Source organism: Anser brachyrhynchus (assembly GCF_964034855.1).
Source record: "Anser brachyrhynchus genome assembly, chromosome: 1".
In the NCBI taxonomy this organism is placed as follows: domain Eukaryota; kingdom Metazoa; phylum Chordata; class Aves; order Anseriformes; family Anatidae; genus Anser; species Anser brachyrhynchus.
This window is the reverse complement of record NC_137694.1, coordinates 134,076,352-134,087,873: the sequence shown is the minus strand read 5'-3', so window position 1 is coordinate 134,087,873 and position 11,522 is coordinate 134,076,352. Positions and strand designations below refer to the sequence as shown.

Here is an 11,522-nt window from a genome sequence, read left to right as displayed (position 1 = left end):
CATAGCATAACATAATTGAATAACTATATGTCCCTGCTTCCCATGTATTAAGCTATATAACCAGACTCTCCTTTACAAGAGAGTTAAGATCATCAGTGAGAGTTGTATGTCACAGACAATAAATATATATACTGGGGAAGAGGTTAAGTTCATCAGGAAAACTACTTAGCAGACAGCATGGTTCTTCTTTCAAGCTTCTGTCCCTTCCAACCACTGCTGAATTACAGCAATGCTTAGGCAAAAGAGGCAGCCACCATTTATCGTTGATTGTAAAAGTATTTTTACTGCTGAAAGTATCATTCAGGGCTGAAAATATTTGGTTCACAAAGAGTTATCTGTTCTGAAGCAGTCTGGTGCCTCTGAAACACAAGCTGCTAGCAGTTCCTGGCAGCGAGCTGGACGAGGACAGCTGAGGGGAATGTCGGGAGCAGCTGAGCTCCCAGGATACAGCACGGAGAGAAAGCATCTGGTGGTGGGGAACCGTGACCTGAGCCACTGGAAACCACGGGCAGGGAGACACATCCTACTGCCTGCAGTCACGTCCTTTCCAAGGAGATCAGCAATTCTTGTTATTGACTTCCCGTAGGACTTCAGTAAGCACAGAGATTTTTTCTTCTCATCCACTGAAATCAGCTGCAGAAGCAGAAAGAGTCTCTGCACCCCTTGGGAATGCTTATTGGTGATATAAGCAAAGGCACAGAATTACACAGATGTAGGTATTAGGTACCTTCTTGGATCAGTTTTGTTTTATTAGTCACATTTAAAGCTGCATCATGCTGGTCACTTGCCCTAAGCCACATGGTACAAATTAAGAAAAAAAAGAAAAAAAATGACATTCAGGGAAAACATCTCAGAAGTAATTATTTTGGGCCAGTCAAAACATTTTCTTTTTTTTTTTTTTCTTTTTTTTTTTTTGTCTAACGTAGGAGGATGAAAAAAGGCAACAGATTTCCCTGTGGCATCTTTCTGTGCTTCTGCTGCAACAATTAAGTTAACGTGTCACATCTGCTATACATCCTAATGAGGGGAAATAGGAAGGATTCTGACCCAATTCATCCAAGAAAAAGAGATCTGAGATGCTCGTTTCTATAGCCCTAGAAGCAAAAGCCATTATTACAGCTGAGGTATGTGACTGGTACTTACTTTCTAGACCTTTTCTCTGTACCTGCAAGCAGTTTTCATAATTTAATTTTCTTTCCTCTTCCTATTCTAGCATCTATAATGATCTTCTTTTTCATAGAATAGCTAACCTAATAACAAACAATTGATATCTACCATACAGTTATGTGCATATACATCTCTGTATATGTCTACTAAGGCACCATCAAGTAAGGAAGCAAAAGTGGGATCACAAACTAGTCAATAAAATGAAGAAAGTGTGTCAGATTGCCAGAACTGTTTCTAAAAAATGATAATAGTTTGAATTTTTAGACTTTCCAACTAACAGCTTTCACTTGAATCTATCCCTCAGAATAGTTGGAAAAAAAGGAAAAAGAAAAATTTGGCTTGGACCTGACTGCAGCTCCTAAAAGGATCGTTCAGCCTAATCCTGTCTTTAGGAAAAACTAAAACTGTGATGCCAAATTTTGGTTTCTAGTCTAAAAAATATATATAACATGCCAAAAATGTGTCTAAAAGAAGTAACGTGCCTGAGGTTAAAATGTTTTCCCTGATTTACAATGTTTGGTTAAAAATGTATTTAGGCTGATGACAAGCAAAGCAGGGTGTAATTTAATTTGAAAAGAAATTACTCTAATGCTGTAAAACTCACTGAGAAAAGTCAGATACATAAAAGGTGAAGAGAAACGCTGACAAACCATAACTATCACAGTGCAAGAGAGTAAAACAGCTTTAAATAATGTGCATATTTTATGAGGTACTCTTTTTTATAATTCACAGTAGAAACATGTATACTTTGCAAAGTCTAATCATGGCAATCACTGCCAGATCAGCAAAGGTTTATAAATAGCTGTATCTGCATAAAGCAACTGTAGTGGGCTTCATCCCATATAAAATTAATAAATTTACAGATGGAGCTTCTTATTCTAACACCTCTATTTAGGTGTCTGTCCTCTCCTCTGGATGTGAGTGAGGTATTTAAGTTCCAGTTTCCACTAACTGAGCTGTAGATACTGGGCTAGTATCTACAATTACTTTCCATCAGCTGGCTAGCTCTTTAGATTTGGGGAAGGGGAAAGCTCCATTGCCGGAACAGGCCTTTTTGATCTCTGTTCAGACATTTTCAGGTAGTCTACATGGCTGCAGACACTGCTACAGGAAGTCATGGACCAGACTTGCTAGCCCCCAGCTAATGCCTTTGGTGCCCCAGGGCATCTCAGTTGGTTCTGTCTGCCAAAGTTTAGTTAACTGAATCTCACCTTTTGTTCACTGGGGCTACTAGAGGCTCAGTTCAGTTGCCTAAATAGAAGCGGGCTAAAATAGGCCATTTAAGAGGACTCAGGATATCAGGAAAATCTGCTCAGGTCTGGCAAATGTGGGCCAAGCCTTATGGGAGACCCACATGGCGATGGACAGGCAGGCAGCCAGCAGGCAGACAAGAGATCTCACCTAGGGCATGTTAAAAGGCACTAGGTGGCTAAGCTGGAGCAGTAAATGTCTGATATTAAACAGCAAAGAGGAGAAGAGAAAAATGTTATCTACAGCATGTATTATAATTTTGGCACATCTGCCTTTTCCCGCTGTATTGGTTCTGGTAAAATCTACTGAGTTCAAAGGAAAATCTTTATATTTTAACAAAAACAAATGTAGGTCCAAAGAGACTGCAACACACTGAACTTAAATGGAGATTGGTGTAATAAAGTGCCAGGCTAAATGTTCTGCTTTGGCAGCCCACCTGTTATAAGTGACATGTTTGGAAGGCTTGTGTTGGCAATGCCTTGGTACAGCTTCTGGGCAATTATAACAGAACCACATTTCTGTACCCAGTCCTTTTGCCTATATATTCTTATGCAGAATACCTGGAAATGAAACTGGCTTACTACTCTACTTACTATGTTATTTTACTGTCTTTTTCATAAAATCTTTACAGCAACAAGAAAATTCTCCTGCCTGAGCAGGTCTCACTCCAGAAGCCTGGAGGTCCACAGGCAGAATACTACTTCTGTGTTTTGCTATACCAAATACAGTTATCTATTTTGAAAGCAAGGACAGTTCTATTCTTTCAAGCAACTTCAAAACATGAACTGCTTTGCCACCTTTTGAAAAGTGTGTGAAAAGTGTGTGTGTGTGTGTTGCTCTTTGTTTTTTGGTGTGTTGTTTGCTTTTTTTTTTTTTTTTGCCTTTAACAGAGACATCCAAGCTAGTTTTGTGATTCGTACTGGACCATACTGTAGTTATATTCCTCCCTTAGAAGACTCATAGAAGAAAAGTGAAAGAGTGGTCTTTGTTTCATGGTTTATTAAATGAAAAATAAATAAATAAGGGAAAAAGCAGCTTGGTGCAGAAAACACTGTCTCTGTCTCTCTCCCTAAGGCATAGATTTATAAAAAATTTATTCCAGCTCTCTGATATTTGAGCAGCTGGACAGTTTAGATCAAGTAGTATGTCTGTACTTACAGAAATTTACAGTTTCTATCTGTCAGAAAGCAAATAAATCATTATGCACTGCCTTACTAAATTAAGTTGCTGCACTAGATTCATTTTCCTCCTTAGTCCAGATTAGATTTCTATGAATTTCACCATAAAATAGTGAATGGCATTTGTATTTTAGTACTAGTCCAGACTCATCCGGACTCAGTTGTGAAGAATTTTGCCATCAGGAAGACCTCACACGGTCTGACTACAGATGTTCTCAAAACAGCAGATCTTCATGCAAGTCATAACTACGCTACGGTCATACTAGGTGAGAAGAATGCAGTGTTGATAACAGATACATACATTTTTAATGCTGTTTATCAAAAAGGAGTATGCCATCAGTGCATAGGGCAAAGGCTCTCAGTGGTGTTTAATAAGATCAGCTTTATACTTTACTGTGAAATTGAGATAGAATTCATTGCTGAGGACATGGTCAATGTGAGGATAAGATTGTGCCTTGCTGAAATAAGAACTGGAGGGAAGAAAATATAAAGGGAAGTACCAGCAGTATCCAAATGAAAATAGGCTTTTTAGCTTTAGTTTTTGGGAAAGTAGAATACCTTATTTTGATTTGGAGCAGATTCACCACTCGGCTAAAACTTCAGACTGAAGATCTCCTCTTGACCCATTAGAACATGATAAAAGACTTCACAGGGAGCTGAAACAGCCATTGAAATCCAAACTTCATTATCATTTACTTTCCCACAGTGATCACCCCGTAACAAGAGACAGTGTCCTTGCAGGCTGTACCGCTTGCCAGGATAGCGCTGCCGCCTGTGCAAGCTCCCTGCGTCACCATCCTCTAGGGGAGAGTTCATGGGAGCAGAAAGTCTCACCCTGGTGAAAATCTGTCGAGATGCCTTTCAGCTCAGTTACGGTAGCCCTCTCTGCAGCACGTATCACAGTTGGAGTCAACTGGGCATCTAACTGCCCGGTGTGGGCAAAACCAGCAGCACTACTCTTGCACTCATTCATGTTCCTTTCTGTTCATTAGTTGTTTCTTTATCACTTCTGAAGACTCAGTCTGACCTTCTAACACAGAAACTGAGACTGCAATAACTTGTAAAGCACCGGGAGGAAAGCCACAGCGTGCTGGTTTGTCAGACTGTAATGTCCTAACTCAGTTTCTCCTCCAGAAGGGGTGATTTCATTCCCATTATCAACATATCCTCTAAATTCGTGCTAAACTAATACTTTAGTAAACTAATACACCTCTTTTATGTAATTTTTTATATTTCACAGACTGAGTATCCCAAACTTTGTTTGAGTCCCAAATGTTATGTTCCTGTCCCTGGAGGTTTAATTTCCACTGCCTGAAGCAGTAATGCCCCACATGCATTTCATTTTTTTTTTTATTTATTTTTTTCCCCTCTGTTTTTCACTTGCCAGTGCATACAAATGAAAACCTAGGTAAACCTTTTCAGGATGCTAATGGATAACTCTCAAGTTCCCACGACAGTGCTAGCAGGGTGCTAAGCTATGAGGAGAAAAGGAGGAAATTAGCCTGTCACTCTGGGAAAGCAATGCCTACTGATACAAGGAGCAGTCTAATCTCAGTAGCCTTTCCAAACAGTTTACATGAAAAAACAACAAACAGAGAGAAAGAAGAAAGAAAAGGATTTCTGTTGTAAATTGACAGGAATGACTGTATTGGGTTTCTGCTGATGAGATCTCTTTGCAGCAAAGGGTTAGAAGGAATAAAAAGAGTCATTATGCCTTATTGGGGTGAGAGAAAACGAGACATAATGATGAAGCTGAATATGTAAGCAAGCTTCTCAAAACCTATGCAAATATTCAGAGATTTACACTTCATGTTTCTTGATATCCACCAGCTTATTTTTCTGGTAATTCTGGTGGAATTTTTCCTGTACACCGCTCAGCTATTTATGGTAGTCAGAGATTATAACAACTCAATATGATATTTTAAATGCAAATGAAAAATTATTAAAAGCTAACTGGATTCTGGATAACCATACCAGTAGCATGCTTGCAAGAGCAAACTATTTTAACATGGACCATATAAATCACATTTATGTATACAATCCAAATACTTGGGATTTACTGCATTAGCAGTGTGCAAAATGAAATGCATTTGAGAAATCCTTGGAATAAAGAATATATTTACTACTGATAGACAGCACAGAAGAGAGAGAAACTTCTAGATGATCTTTTGGACATGTGATAAATGTTCAATTGGGAGATGGCCAAAAACCAAAGATTTAAAAAATAAAAATGCAAAATTCCTTATGTCATACTGTAACCACATTCCTCAGAGATACAGAAAAATGTTTCTATTGGAGTACTAGCACTTATGAAAACACTACGTCAATAAAGATGTGAAACTGATTTGATGAACTGGATAACTGGTAACACAAATCTAAGAGCATAACTCTTGAATATAATTTCATAAAGCAGTGAGAATGCCAAAGAAAGTCTGAGGAGGTGACTTAAAGCTTTCAGTGTAGATCATAATAACCCACACATCTCAATTAGACATTCTGCCCTCAGGAACATGCAGGACCTGTGGTTCCACAACCTGAAGTCTCTGGCATCAACGTGGGTTGCAGGTGTTCCCATTCCTGCCTTTTTCTGAGTTCACTTAGCACAGTTTGTTGAATGGATAGACTGAGAACAGTGTTGGAGAGCCAAACAGTTTAAAATAATTACTGACACATTTTTATGGTTTGGTTTGTAGCTTTTTTTTAGTTCAGGTCAGACTTGTGCTGAAGCATGGGACAGGATTTTCCCCAGCCCCTACTGCCATTTCAAACTTCGTTTTAGAAAATTTACTAGCCTGTGTGTAGAAACCTAGTATAACAAACCTGTTGTGTTGCTAGTTGAGAAAAAAAAGACACTACATTAAATATATGCATTATAAATGGTAAAAGTTAATTATCCAGAAGAATTTTACAGGTTCGAATGTCATCTTTGTCTTTTACTCTCATTCAATCACCTCCTATATTTAAACAAGAAATTTCACTCTGTAGTTGCTCATCCTTTACTGATCCGACTGAGTTTAACCGACCAAGATAATTTTAATTGATAAGTTTTACATTATTTTTAACTCCAAGGATCTGTGTGTGACCTTCAAAAGCTAATTTTAAAACTTCAGGAAAATTTCCACTGTATAGATATCCTCCCTGCATACCAATCATATTTCATTCATGGGAAATGTTTTCTCCTGTTTACAGCTCTGTGTAACCATACTGACTCCTGCATCTCAGAGAAAGAACATCCCACAACCACTTGTTGCTCTCCAGTCCTTTTTAGGGTACTGGACATGACAAGAATGGACCAATATCCTGTTTGGAAATGCTACTTTGGAGAACTTTTGCCAGTCATCCTAACATCTTATTTAACATGAGAAAAGTGTAAAGTATTTTATAATAATTGCAATAATTAATAAATAATTAATATGTTTTAAAACTGTTGCATAGAATTAGGTAAAAAATGTGGCTAATGACTCAATCTTAATTTTGGCAAGCTCTGTAAGGGTTTTCTACCGGTATTTCAGATAAAATGCTCTTGGCTGTCAGTGGGGATGCTTTTCTTCTAAACAGACTAACACTCAGAAGCAGTCTTCAAAAGTTTCATCCAGAATAATTAATTCTTGTCTCTTGGTAAAGAACTCTTTCCAACTGGTGTTCCCTATGATTAACAAACTTAATCAAGGTATCGTTACCACATCTTGCAACTGCTAGCTAACCATCAGTGTAACTTGTCTTCTGTGTAAAGATATGTTTAGAATTGCTGGTTGGCCTGAGTCAAAGCCAAACAGAGGTCTTGCCTGCTCAGGGAGTAAACACAGATTTTTAGTAAGATAAATATAATGTCTGGCTAATGACTTGGTAGTTAGGAGTGCTACTTAAGACTATGTGAACAGAGGACTATTGGCTTTTTAGCATTAAGTCAAGTACTAACTTGTCTGTATGACTTCTCAGTAAACAAACAGAGTTTAAATTCTTTCCATGTCTCTTTGTTTGTCATACATATATATTAATGCTACTTAAGTGTCTTTATTAATCATCACCTTTCAAGTACCCACTATCTTTGGAACTCTGTTATGCCCAGGAATAGCTTTTTGCAATGAGTTTCAAATATGATTTCAGAAGAACATTGAAGTGTTTAATATGTTTTGATGAATTCTTTATCTTTTATTGCAGTAATTAAATCAGACAAGTGGAAGAGACAATCTGCAAATGCAGAAGTTACAATAAATAGGTGATACAGCAAATAAGAGCTACTAATTCAAACCCACTCGTTGACAATGTGATGCAGATGTGAAATAAAGCAGAGCCAATGCACAGGAGGGACCAGATGGAATTCCTGCATCACAGCACAAATCGCCATGGGAAACATCTGGAAATTATCACGAAAAAAACAAACAAAGAGGTCCCCTTAGCCTTTAGAGCTGGTTAATCACAAATCATTGACTGGAAGTACCTGGAGAGTAGAGGTACAGCAGATATTGTGAATGGAACTAAAAGAAGAAAGGCTATGACAGTATTTCATATCTGCTGTATTTTGGGTTGGATATAATGTCCTCAATGGGAGACTGAGCATTACCAAGATGACATTGCGTCTCCAAGGCATATGTGAACAAGGCAAAAGAAAGGTGTTTGCCAAGCTTAATTAAACATATCCCAACACATTGACACAGATAAAGCAGACAAGGCAGCATAGAGATCAAAAAGGGCTGAACAGTTCAAGTTGGATACATGGGTATCTTTAGTGCCTGTACATGGTGAACTAAATCAGCATAGGTGTGAGCGTGCCTAAAGCACATGCTATGAAGGACACACATTGTCACCTCATGTCTCTGCTCCTGCCCAGGTACCTTCTGGGGCAGAGTGCTGTGTGGCTGAGGGATGCCCATATACTGATAAGACGTTCTAGGTCCTCACTCTACATTTCAGATCATGCTCTGAAAGCCAAGCATCTGACGAATAGGCAACATCCCACACAACTTGCATATGTATTCAGCCTTCACTGGTCTTGGCCCTACACCATCTATGGTTCAGAGATTTTCTGAATGGTCCTGGAGCACACACAAAACATGCTTCTCTTGGTTTCAGTTGCACCCTGTATTATTCTGGAATTCTGGTTGTTCTTAGGGTCTGTCCCTGTCTAGACCAAAGATACCAAATGAATGCATCCAACCCAAGATCTTTTACATGAAGGAAGAAACATAGCTTTGAGTAACAACTTTTGAAAAAATGTTGTAATAACCAAAATGGGAAAAATGTAGGTTTCATTTATATGGTCAACTCAAATAAAACAAATTAGGTCTCAGTGAGTCCATTATTTCTTTACCAAATTTATAGTTCCCATATGTGAGATTTGTCATGAGTATGGCCAAACAAGCCCTAACCACCCCTGGTTTAACCTGAATTTAAATGCTCTTATGTGCTTATTTTTATAGAAATAAAATCTCTTTGGGGTTACCTTATTATTTTTCTCTCCTGGCATTTTTTATGTGTGAAACATTCTGGGCTGTATACTTTAGCTTTCTTTTTCTAATTTAGCTTTAGTAAAGGGGCAAGAATTACTCTATAAAACTTTGCTGAAGGAAAAAATAATGTCTAAGAAAAATATTATCTGAAGCAAAGAAATATGAAAAGTTTGAGGTATGAACCACAGCTTGGGCCTGACATTGTTCTCTTTTGAAAAAAAAATATTGTAATATGAATGGTAGCAATTACATTTTAGATTGCATCAATATTCACATGACCAGAATTTGTTCTGGTTTGCTTTCTAAGTTTATTATGATGCTCAATATTATATATCTGCTTGTGATGCATTGCCATATAATGAAATCAATAAAAATGTAATGAAGAATATTATCCATTCTTCATCTATCTACTACAAGGATTTTGTTCCAGTATGCTCTTTGCAATCTTGTAAAAAGCATGTTTATTAGTATGGAGCATTGAGACACATCATACAGCAATGGCAAGAGGAGTATATGATTTTACCTTCTCTGTCAGATTGTTTCTCAAAACCATTATCTGTCAGGAACTGACAGGGTAACTTTAATATGTCCACAGTTAATATGGAAAGTAAAAGATGCAAAAGGTTGTATTTGACAGAGACAACTTTTTCACAGAAAAGTGGATTTATTTATTTATTTATTTATTTTATCTTCTTAAATGCTTTATTGGCTCTAATGATAGATGGGACTGGGATTAGGCAATTTTACTACTGTATTTTAAGAACGTTCTCAACAAATATTTTCAAAATATTCAACAAATATTTTCTGTCCCAAGGAGAGTTTGGTGATAGATTTGTTTCCAGGTAGTCCCCAGAAACTGTTTGCTCCTGTTCTTATCAGACATTCCTGAAAGGGAATGACCTTAGAAAGGAAGAAATGCAAACATTCCTTTTAGGAGTTCAGTGAAGGAGACTTAAAAATTCTGACAAAGGAAAATTCCCCTATAAAGGTATTTGTAAACAGAGTCTAAGCAGGGAAAGTTGTCCTAGGACTCAAGGTAATAGATGAAGACAGAGCCAATAGCACTGAGGTGCTAGAAACACCTTCATCAGTGAAATATGCAAAAGACAGAATCACAGAATGATTTGCATTGGAGGGGACCATTAATTTAATCTAGTTCCAACCTCCTGCCATGAAGGGGGGGGGTCCAACCTGGCCTTGAACACTTCCAGGGATGGGGCATCCACAACTTTTTCCAGGGCCTCCCACCTCCTGAGTGAAGAATTTCTTCTTTATATCTAATCTAAATCTACCTTCTTTCAGTTTAAATCTATTACCCCTTGCCCTATCACTACATGCTCTTCTAAAAAGTACCTCCCCAGCTTTCCTGTTGGCCCCCTCTAGGTACTGAAACGCCAGTATAAGGTCTCCATAGAGCCTCCTCTTCTCCAGGCTGAACAACCCCAACTCTCTCAGCCTGTCTTCACAGGAGAGATGCTTGTTTGTACCTTTCTTTACCTCAAAATCTGTATTCATTCACTGTGGCTGTTTTTATTACAACTCAATATGATCTTTCTACTCACTGAACATACATAAATTCTTTTGAGCTTTCTGAGACGCAAGGAAAATGTGGTCTAAAAAGAAGAAAAATTTTATAGCCACTGAAAATATCTGCAAGTGATTTGCTATACCATGAAGTGGATGTGGCTAAATTCAAGTGATTTGCTATACCATGAAGTGGATGTGGCTAAATTCAGAGTGAGTTCTTTCTGTGGTTACTAATTTCACAGGCAGTGATGGATTTTTTTTTCTGTTCTTGTATTTTCTTACCAGATTGTAGTTAATAATGCTCTAGGAAATGCTGTCAAATTAGAAAATAAATCCATTATCATTACGTGTTCCCTCAACTAATAGTCAATCAAACTTCCCACACAATTCTCCCAAATCTTTCTTTTGCTCCCCCAGAAAATATTGGACTTGCTGAAACTTATTTTTCCCTGCAGCATAATACTGTTAAAAATAGGTCTGATTTCATTCCTTCTACTTGTAATAACTTTCTTTCCATTTGCAGGTAATATTGAAACAATCCTCTGCAGTTCACATCAAATGAAGTTTTGTGGTGCTATTTGCAGTCTTTGCAGTAGAGAAAGACTAAATAAGACTGCATTACGATAGAAGGGAAATACGCATCATTTTTTATCCCCCAAATTCTCTTTTCCATCCTCAGCCATAAGGGATTGTGCTGAATAGGGGATCCTGGGTTAGTTTCTCACAACCAAACCCTCTCAGGGGTATTTCTCATTGATCACCTGCCTCCTGGAGGATGGAAGTGCTGGGTACCATGAACTGACAAGGCAGCAGGTTAAGCACTGATTTTTGTTGTGTATTTCTGAAATTATTTCCCAGATGCTACCGTGTGACATCCTCAGCTCAGAGCTAGCATTTACACTTCTGTAAACACGCTGCTCTTAGAACATATCCAGACTTGGTGTTTTCC

At 37.9% G+C, this 11,522-nt stretch overlaps 1 long non-coding RNA gene across 2 annotated transcripts; it reads left to right on the top strand.

Annotated features, from left to right (window-relative positions):
• The first annotated feature begins 320 nt into the window (after nucleotides 1-320).
• LOC308195516 lies at nucleotides 321-11,259 on the top strand. Of its 2 annotated transcripts, none has more exons than XR_013951584.1 (6): nucleotides 321-593; nucleotides 927-1,124; nucleotides 3,731-3,862; nucleotides 6,786-6,965; nucleotides 7,758-10,742; nucleotides 10,783-11,259. It is a non-coding gene; the product is annotated as an uncharacterized lncRNA (long non-coding RNA). The 2 variants fall into 2 exon arrangements; XR_013951585.1 differs by having other exon boundaries at nucleotides 321-712; nucleotides 10,783-11,258.
• The last annotated feature ends 263 nt before the right edge of the window (nucleotides 11,260-11,522 follow it).